This window comes from Triticum aestivum, chromosome 1B, assembly GCF_018294505.1.
Source record: "Triticum aestivum cultivar Chinese Spring chromosome 1B, IWGSC CS RefSeq v2.1, whole genome shotgun sequence".
Classification (NCBI taxonomy): domain Eukaryota; kingdom Viridiplantae; phylum Streptophyta; class Magnoliopsida; order Poales; family Poaceae; genus Triticum; species Triticum aestivum.
In genome coordinates, this window is record NC_057795.1 from 372,408,262 (window position 1) to 372,417,953 (window position 9,692).

Sequence of the window (9,692 nt, forward strand, 5' to 3'; positions counted from 1 at the left end):
CACCTAGCCGAACAATCGGGAACGTAGGGGTAAGCACAGGAGCCAGGCAACCTAGCTTGGCCAAAATCTTAAGTCAAATTGATGCATATTTATGGCTTTATAACGATAATCACGGAAGACAGTGCTTGTATAATGAATACCAACATTGATGATATATGTTTATTTTGACTCTGTTGTGACCGTTTATAATCTGAAAGTGGCCCATCGTTGGCTTCTACCCCTTTGTAGATGCTACACAGGGTGTTTCCGCAGTAATAAGATAACCCTTAGCCGATGTCTCGGTGCCTGGAGGCGGTTATGTTAGCAGAAACAAGGCAATCAGATATGCGGGCTTTATAACTTTCACTTAGTCATAGGAGCTTAAAGTTGGGAGGCCAGCTACTAGCCCCTGGTTAGTGTTCGGCGCCAGCCGAGGTCAAGCCGTAAACACTTTGGCCAATGTTATGAATGGCCCGTCAGTTAACACAGTCATCGGATCACTGACCAGTTTACGCTTATTGTGATAGTCAGTTTTCGGCTTTCTCCACTGAGGTGCTTAACCATGCGGGCTGGAAGCACAATTGCAGTGGTTCTCCTTTTGCACACCTAGCCGAACAGAGCGGAACGTAGGAGCCAAGCACAGGAGCCGGGAAACCCATCTATTGACCAAAGACACAAGTCGAAACCGATGCATATATAGCAATATCCGAGAATGTTTTTGCAGAATCTCTAAAGGTGTCCGGCGTTGCACTACGAGACTTATGCTGGAAACACACAAATAGTTTAAAAGTGCCATAGGCTCGAAAAGCCAAAAACTTATGTAAAAGCTTGACGTCCAGACTAAACCGAGATTTTGATGCCAATCCGGAAATTGGTATTTTTTTTAAAAAAAGTTGTGCTTCTGTCGTGCTTTAACATGACACATCTGATCTCAAGAATTCAAGCGGGTCAGCCTACGGCTTCAAGTTCCTTGTCCCGAAGGCGGAGTGCTTCTCCAAGGCTAGTTTAGTGAACTAAACTCGATCGGCTTTAGAGAGAAGCTAGGCTATCCGGCTATTGACTATGCACTTGAGTCGAAAAAGTAGTAGTAGAAAAAAACTTTGCAACAACCAAGAAGAAAACACATTATTATAGAACGGCTCGTGTAAATTTTAGGAGCCCCCAGTTATCATGGGTAAGGAGAATTTCTTTTAACAAACAACGTATGTGAGCATGGTCGAACCAAACACAAGTTAAAAATTTAAAACTTTGAGCATGAAAGGGACTTAGCTGGTTAATGTGTTCGACATTGATGACGCAGTCCGAGCTTGATGCGAGACAAGGTACCATCCCCCAAGCTGGTCCCGAGGTGGCGGAGCGAAGAGCTTGGCACTCTGAAGTGGTGACATAACACGACCAATGCAGGCCGACAGAGTGACGTCGAAGTCCCCGGCGTCAAGCCCCCCGTCCAACCGAGGTGACGTGGTATGTCAGTATGCCGAGGTGACAACACTACCCAACCCGAATCATTTACCTCTGCACAAAAAATAGTGCAAACCGGAGATAATAGTAACAATAATAGATTAAAAAAATTGTTGCATTATAAATAATTTATGCAAAGTGAATGATAAAAGAAATATGGCATGTGCGCCGAACACTCGATGAGGTAGAGCTCTGTCGGCGATGCCGAACTCCCCGAGTCAAACGAACACGTCGGTATGGCAACACGACCAACAACGTGATCACGCGAGCCGATTCACGCCGATTGGGACGACGGTGTCGGCTTGCCGAAGAGACCACGTGACGTAGTCGAAGTCCATTACCTGCACATGTAAAAGTGCAGGCCAACAATAATAATATAAATATATAAAATCCTCGCATAATTAATTTACGCAAAATAATTTATTTAAGGATATGTTGCCTGGCGCCAAAGTCAATGTCGATGCAGGGCGTCGGCGTGATGCGGTAAAGGCATGGCAAAGCCTGAATTCACAGGCCGGTCCAAGTTCCAGATGCGGTGTTCGCCAAACTATGTATGTAAACTGACCGAACCACCACGCGACCGTTGTTAATGCAGCCACCATTTGATAGACCTGTGTACAAATGATGGATCAAACCAGCGTAATAATTCCTTGGGAAATATAAACCCAAACAAGCAAAAATTGCTAGGATTAATAGCACCTGGTTTATTTGTTGTAGCAGTCCGAAGAAAAATGACTCCCAAAATTGGGACTCGATCTGCATACCCATTGCCTGATGGGCGGTGAAGTGATAGCATGGCGATGCTGATAAAGGTTGGCTCGTTGAGGAAACGCCCCTGGTCCAGCTAACATGACGAAGCTGGTCGGCTGACAACGCCGAAGTCTCCGGAGTAGGTTGATGAAGGGATGGAGAAGCCCCCGGTCCAGACGAGGTGATGGAGCAGGTCGGTAAGGATATGTTGCAGCTGCCATGTCAGCCGAGGTGTGAAGTAGTTCGGCGTGATGGACATCGCCTCGAAGAAGCAACAGTGCGTCCATGCCGATGCAGGTCGTATCTCGTGACATGGTCCATGCCGGCTTGATGAAGTGACCGTGCGGGGATGCCGGTGTGCCCGCACCATGTAATCCGTGGGGCGGCGATGTTGGTGATGATTTATCCTTCGCGATGCCGAACTCTTGTTTGACTTGCCAAGATGATGATCCGAAGAAGTTGAGCTTGGCTCAACAAAGTGAGACGTGTCTAGCGCAAGTCGGCAGCCGTGGAGCAACGTTGTTGGGCTGGTTTAACACCGGCGTGATGGTGAAGATCATATTGGAAAAGCCTTTAAAATTAGTGGGATGTGTTTGGGAACAAAACACAATACCCCATACAAAACTTCCTTCAAAAAGGATGTCCAAAATCTCGTACATAAAAAAGATGAACTCGGGCCGGATTCGTTCTCGCGCAGAAAACAGATCTGAAAAGTGATGCAATAATCGGAAGGTTTCCGGAGTTTGGACGGCCGGGATCGAGCTGAAATTTTGAGGGGTGTTAGATATTGGAATTCCGTAGCCAATCAACGGTTGGATCTTCCAAAGGACACCTGAGCTAGATGCTGGACACCATGCTCCAAACTCGTCCAGATTCGACGGGGCTCCGGTATATCGGAGACCGGAGGAGATTGCTCCATCGGAACGCGACAAATTTTTACAGTGTTGTTGTAGACTCAATTCTGCACAATTCTACTGAAGGAATCGTTAAAGCGATGTTCGAGGAGGTGGTGGTAGCGGATACATGTTCATTGTTTGGAAAAACAGCACGGTCGCCCGAGGGCAGTGTTGACGTTGAGCCCCCGAGCTCTATGGATGATTCCTCCATGATCTTGATAGAGATTGGAGTTGATTTGATGAAGGCCCTTGTCTGAACATGATGATTGGAGGTAGGGCACAGTCCTTGGTCAAGCCAAGGTGACCAGTTGAGGCGGCGATGAAGACGCCGACGTCGTAGTTGGTCTGCAGGCAAGCCATTGATCCTTTTGCCGACTGCAGAGCGGAACTCTCAATGAAAGCACCATTTTCGGTGTCAAAACCGGCAGATCTTGGGCAGGGGGGTCCCAAGCTGTGTGTCTTAGGATCGATGGTAACATGGACACAGGGTTTTACCCAGCTTCGGGCTCTCTCGAAGATATAATACCCTACATGCTGCTTTATTGACTTTGATGAGTATAGGGGTTACAAGAGTTGATCTACCTCGAGATCATATGTTGTGGTCTAAACCCTAGGGGTATGATGATTAATGTCATGGTGATCTATCGACTAGCCTGGCCTCGGCTTATATAATGTACCATAAGCCTAGGATAATAAGAGTCCTAGTTGAATACACCAGTGGAGAGGAGTCCTTGTCTTGATCACAAAGTCTTGTGAATCTTCCTCGTGTATACATCGGCCGTCTGAACTGGCCCATGAGTAAACGGCCATGGGGGTTCTTGACCCAATCCAACTGATCGAGAGACGACGTGGTGAGTACCCCCTAGTCCAGGAAACCGTCACCCATTTCACCGTAGGGCTCCAACATAGGTCCGTTTCATCCGTTTTGTGGTACGCCACACCCCTCCCGATCAACAGGACCCTGTTTGGACCGTAGGCACTCGAATAGAAGTCACTTTCCTCCGTTTTGTGGTACGCCAGACCCTTCATGATGAATAGGACCCCGTATCGACCGTACACGGTCAAACAGAAGGCTCGTTTCCTCCGTTCTGCGGTACGCTAGACCTCGTTTAGGCTGTTCCGTCCAAGCCGGTTGGCTCCCGATGAACATGACATATTCAGACCCAGCCGGTTGGATGCCGATGAACAAGACGACATCGCTGTACGCCTTCGAGACCATGTCCGTATGTACGTACGTAGCCGTATTACTTTCTTGCAGCGTGGTTGTACGTATATGTACACGTTATAGACGGGACTGCATGACATGCTACGTCCGTGGCTCTACTATGACACGTGCTGCTCCTTACTCGACCACAGTTCATCGTTGCAGAGAGACCAATCGACCAGGATGTATGTACACGTTCGCGACCAGACAGACAACGCTACGTACACTACGACCGGGTGGGTCCCAGCTGTTCCTTGCGTGCGAAGATATAGCTGGTGGGTCCCAGCTGTCAGGGGGAACCTTCTTTTTGTAGTATGGACACACTTCCTTGTGTGCGAAGATGTAGCTGGTGGGTCCCAACTGTTAGGGGCGAAACGATTTTTTTCCGCGAAATATGGTGGCCCGTCCGGTGGGTCCCTGCTGTCAGGTGGAGGAATCATTATTTTTATGCGTAATAAATAGGCACTTTCTTGCTGCGGTCGTGGACCTAGCTGTCAACCTCTCCATGTACAGTACTCTTCCGATGGAAGTCGTTCCTTGACCACAATGACCACGCCGCGCGGAGAGCACCAAGGCAGTGGACGATGGCGAGGCCTAGGAAGGGGACGACTCGAAGCCGGGGAAGAAGCGGAAGTGGATGCGCACGTGGAGAGGAGTATGAGGGTTGACTGGTTCGACTGTAGTGTGAGGCTGCGGTCGCCGCGGAATAACAAGGATTGTGGGTGACTAGAGGGATGGTCTGGCCAGCGTTTGGAGTAGGAGGGGGCGGTGAGGCCTGCGCGGCAGCACAGCCGGCCATGGGTGACAGGAGTAGGCGACACGGTCCGCGATGGTTTGGGTGGCTGGAGCAAGAAGACCAGAGGTTGAAGAAGCACAACATCCGTTAGATCGCCATCGTACGGTCACTGCAGCTAGAATCGTTTATATTGACTAAGTTGACAAAGCCATGCGTCCGCATCAACTTAGTAGGCCCAAAAGTGAGCCTCCAAATATGATGGGTCCCACCTAGCAGCGGGGCTCTTCAATTTTTTTGCGTAATAAGGAGGCACTTGCGTGCGAAGAGATATAGCTGGTGGGTCCTAGTTATTAGCGACGGGAATGTTTTTTTCACGAAATACAGAGTCCCTTCCAGTGGGTCCCAGCTATCAGCTAGAGGAATCATTATTTTGCATGTAATAAGGATGCACTTCCTTGCTGCGGCCATGGACCCAGCTGTCAGCCTCTCCACGTACAGTCCTCTTCCGATGGAAGTCGTTCCTTGACCATGCTCAGCACGCCGCATCGAGAGCACCAGGGTGGGGGATGACGGCGAGGCCGAGGAAGGGAATGACCAGGAGTCGGGAAAGACTCGTCAGTTGTTTCCCACGCGGAGGGGAGTACGAGTGTTTACTGCTTCGACCGCAATGAGAGGCTGCTGTCGCCGGAGAATAATAGGAGGTCTGGGTGAGTAGAGGGATGGCTAGGCCAGCAATGGGAGTATGGTGGGGCGGTGAGGCCTGCGCGGCAGCACAGCCGACCGCGGGAGGAGGGAGCAGGTAGTCCCGTCGGTGTTTGTGAGCGGCTCGAGCATGAAGAGCAGAGACTGAAGAAGCGTGACGGTCATTGGATGGACATCCAACAGTCACCGCTCTCGCATGTTGACTAAGTTCGCACGGCGTTGCGTGCGCGTCAACCTTTTTTTAGGAAAGCGTACGCGTCAACCTATAGTAGGCGCACAAGTCAGCCTCAAATCTGTGGAAAACATCATATAGCCCATCTGCCATTATTTCTACTAATTTGCAACCTATTTGCTAATTCTTAAGGATTTGTTTGAAGCCCATATTCTTATTGTTAGCATTACAACCCATATTTTGGCCACGGTTAAAACATTATATGAAATTTTGCATATTTCGATGCGGTCCGACTTGTTTTAATCCCGAAATTTCAAGTCACATTGAAATTAATTTAAAAAATAAATTCATATCAATATAAAATCCAAATAATTGTCCACATAAAAATCAATGGAATTTAAAATCTCAAAATGAATTTTGTTTGAAACTAATTGTTGGTTTGATGTGTTTTAAAAATGTACAGCCCATTTCTCATTGATAGCCCATTTTCTCATCTTGAAAGATTTGCAGCCCAGCAGGGCTGACAAAGCAAGTAGGCCTCGGTTGAGTATTCTGCAAAAGAACAAAAAAACTGGGCTAGCCATTTTCAGAAAGAAAAAACTACTGGGCTGGTCTTATGGTAAACATAAAAGAAAAGGCTGGCTAGATAGGCCAGAGTGCCCTGCACAGCCCAGTCGACACCCTGCTTCCGTCTCAAAAACAAAGATAACTGGGAAAGCTAATTCCCTAAAAAAACTGGGCAAGCTATTGGGTCCGTCATGTCAGCCGCTCGTTGTGCAATTCTCCCATTTATTGACTACGTTGACAATGACATGGGACCCGGATGTCAGAAATCCATTAGGAGGAACCATTTTTCTGGCTTGAAATAAGGAGGCACTTGCTTGCATATTGCCATGACCCTGGTGGGTCCCTCCTGTCATCCTCTCCATGTACACTCATCTCCTGATTGTGTACGGGTCAACCTAGTAGGCCCAAAAGTCAGCCTCTAAACCCGTGGTGGGCAAATACAACCCATTTAAAAAATAACAGCCTATTCCATATGTTCACACGGGAAGTTCAACTTTCAGAGCAAAGTAACAGGTCTGATCAGATATAGAGTACCGAACTTCCACGTTAACAACCATCATAGCCAAGTTAACTATCTACTCCCACTAATACTCTAGTGTACAAGTACTGACTTACTCCTAGCTAACTAGAAGATGTCGTCCGCCATGTGCGGTACACGCTAAATGTCGACACCAACGTCCTCCTCCTCGCCTCGGACTTGACGGAGGTGCGATAGGGCGCGTTGCTCGCGCGCGTTCGCCCTTTCCATGTCGGTGTGGTCCACCGAAGCTTTGGCTTCTAAGCAGGAAACCCACTTGATGAGCTGGTAGTAAAATTCGGTGTCACGCACGCGTGCATGCCTGACAGCCTCTAGGGCTATTTGCAGGGCGCCGGCCTCCACGTAGTCGGCCCAGTCGCGGGCGCTCTGCTCGCGACTCAAAGCGGTGGTGCGCTGCTGCTCCATGCCCCGCTGGCGGCGCAAATCGGCGATATGCTGCTCCTCCACCAGGTGGTCATGCTCCAACAAGTCCTCATACTCCGCGTTGCCATCTAAAGACCCATAGAATGCCTCCTCCCCCCGTCTTCCTTATGGTGAATAACCAAACACTATCTTCAGCGGTGAGCGCCTCTGGCGTCGCCTATTGCTGACGATCGGAGGCATGACGGATGTGGTGAGAGCGAGGGCAAGTGGTGAGCAACGTCGGGCCGGTGGGGGTTGTGAGGGGAGCCGATAGGGTGAGTTGGGTGACGGTGCTACCGGAGAACGCCGGGAACCAGTAATTATAGGCAGAAGGTAGGTGAAGCAGCATGTCACGGGAAACACGACGGTCATCGGAATTCAATGCACAATCAGGCATCGCTTAGCGCACCAGCTTACCGTGGAAAACTAGAAAAACTGGTGTGCCGTCCCGTCCCGTCAGTGGTGCGTCCCGTCCATGCTGGGTCGCACATTGGCATGACGGTCAAACGAGTGCACCCGAATCATCCAGATGAGTTACTCCCTCCTAGTCAAAAATTATTCCACCACTCATCATGTACCATGGTTGGTGAGATTTTTGAATTGAGCCCCGCAAACCAGAAAGGAGGTAGTACGTGCGTGATCCGCTATTTATTCATGTAGGATCGAGTAGGTCGGATAGTGTACGTGTAGGATTGAGTAGGTTGGATAGTGTACGTGTAGGATCGCATTAGCTGATGAACGTTCGCTGGGAGATAAAGCATTTGCGAACATTTTTGTTGGCAGTTTCTTCAGATTCGCATGACATTTTCTTCAGAACAGCTTGTCAGTTTCTTCACAGGTAGGCATTTTTATTCCAAAACTCCCACCTTCGGATCTTGCGTCGCAACTAAAACTGCCAGGAGCATATTAGTAGGCTAGCTAGTGATCGATAAGTAACTTGTAAACACTAAGTGAGCAGAAATAAGGAACTGCTAGTAACTTGTAAACACTGAGACCACAGAAATCAGGATCATGTTGTGCACAATAGTAAGAGCCGATCCGTTTGAAATGGTCACACGAGACTCACAGGCCTGGCATTGTAATATGTTCACATTAGTAGCCCAAATTTACAACCAACTAGTAACATGTTAATGCATCTCGATGATTCACAAATCATATACAAAATATGTAGCTACAAAAGCAAAGATCAAGAAAAAACATCTGTTCTTCCTACTAACATGGATGCTTCTATGGGCCAACATTCAGTACAGAGTGAAAGACAAATTTGTTTGTGAAGTCTACAATTCCTCTGGCAAACGTAAGTGGTTTCACCAACAACTGGAACCATGAGAATGAACCACACATGAAGGAGGAACATCCACTGCAATATGAATTGGTCTTCTCTCGATCACATGGCGAGACTATTTTCAGAATACAATCTTTAACTTAGGCAAAATGATGCCCATTTTATAATCAGACCAAAGCAATGAAGCACCTAATGTTGGCTAATAAATAGTACAGTACTACTTTTGTGCAGTCCATGAAGTGACTATCCAATCTTTTTGTGTCTATTTTCAAATGACACTTCATGCAGTGACTATACTATTCTTTTGTGCAGTTCCACCAAAATTGCGGTCATTTTGTTTGTTTGCCAGATAGCAATGGGCAGACATTTGTCTGCACAAATATCAACCAGTTAGTAAACATATACCACACCTTGTATTTTCGCTTTGAACACGCCTCTTCTGCCTCATAGTGCCACCAATTGGATATAAAGGTTTGGAAGAAAACATGCTCCTAGTGTTGAACTATTTGGACTTTTTGGGCAGTTCCACTAAAATTGAGCATCCCTGTTTGCATAGATATTGAAAGTGTGATTACTATAAAAGTGGCACTAGTTGAAGCATAGACTCACAAATATAAGCATTCCAATTTCTTAATGGGAAAAGGTAGCAAGACTATTTTTAACCACCAGTTTGAAGGAATAAATAAGGCAACAACGACTAATGTCAGGAAGGCATACATAATTTTTTCATAAAACTTGAACCATTCCTGACCTTTCCTCTTCTTTTAAGCATATTTTGTGCAGTTCAACTAAAATAAAATGCCATCACCGCCTAGATAATTCAGTGACACTGTACAAAAAGAAATGAATTAACATTACATCATGATGTGAGGTATGTAATCGATAGACATTAGAGACAAACATACGGACCTCCTCCAATAACATAATGAACATTAATTTTAACAAAGGTGTGACTAGATTTACCGGGATAATTTGAGTGAACTCTACACCCTCTGTTACT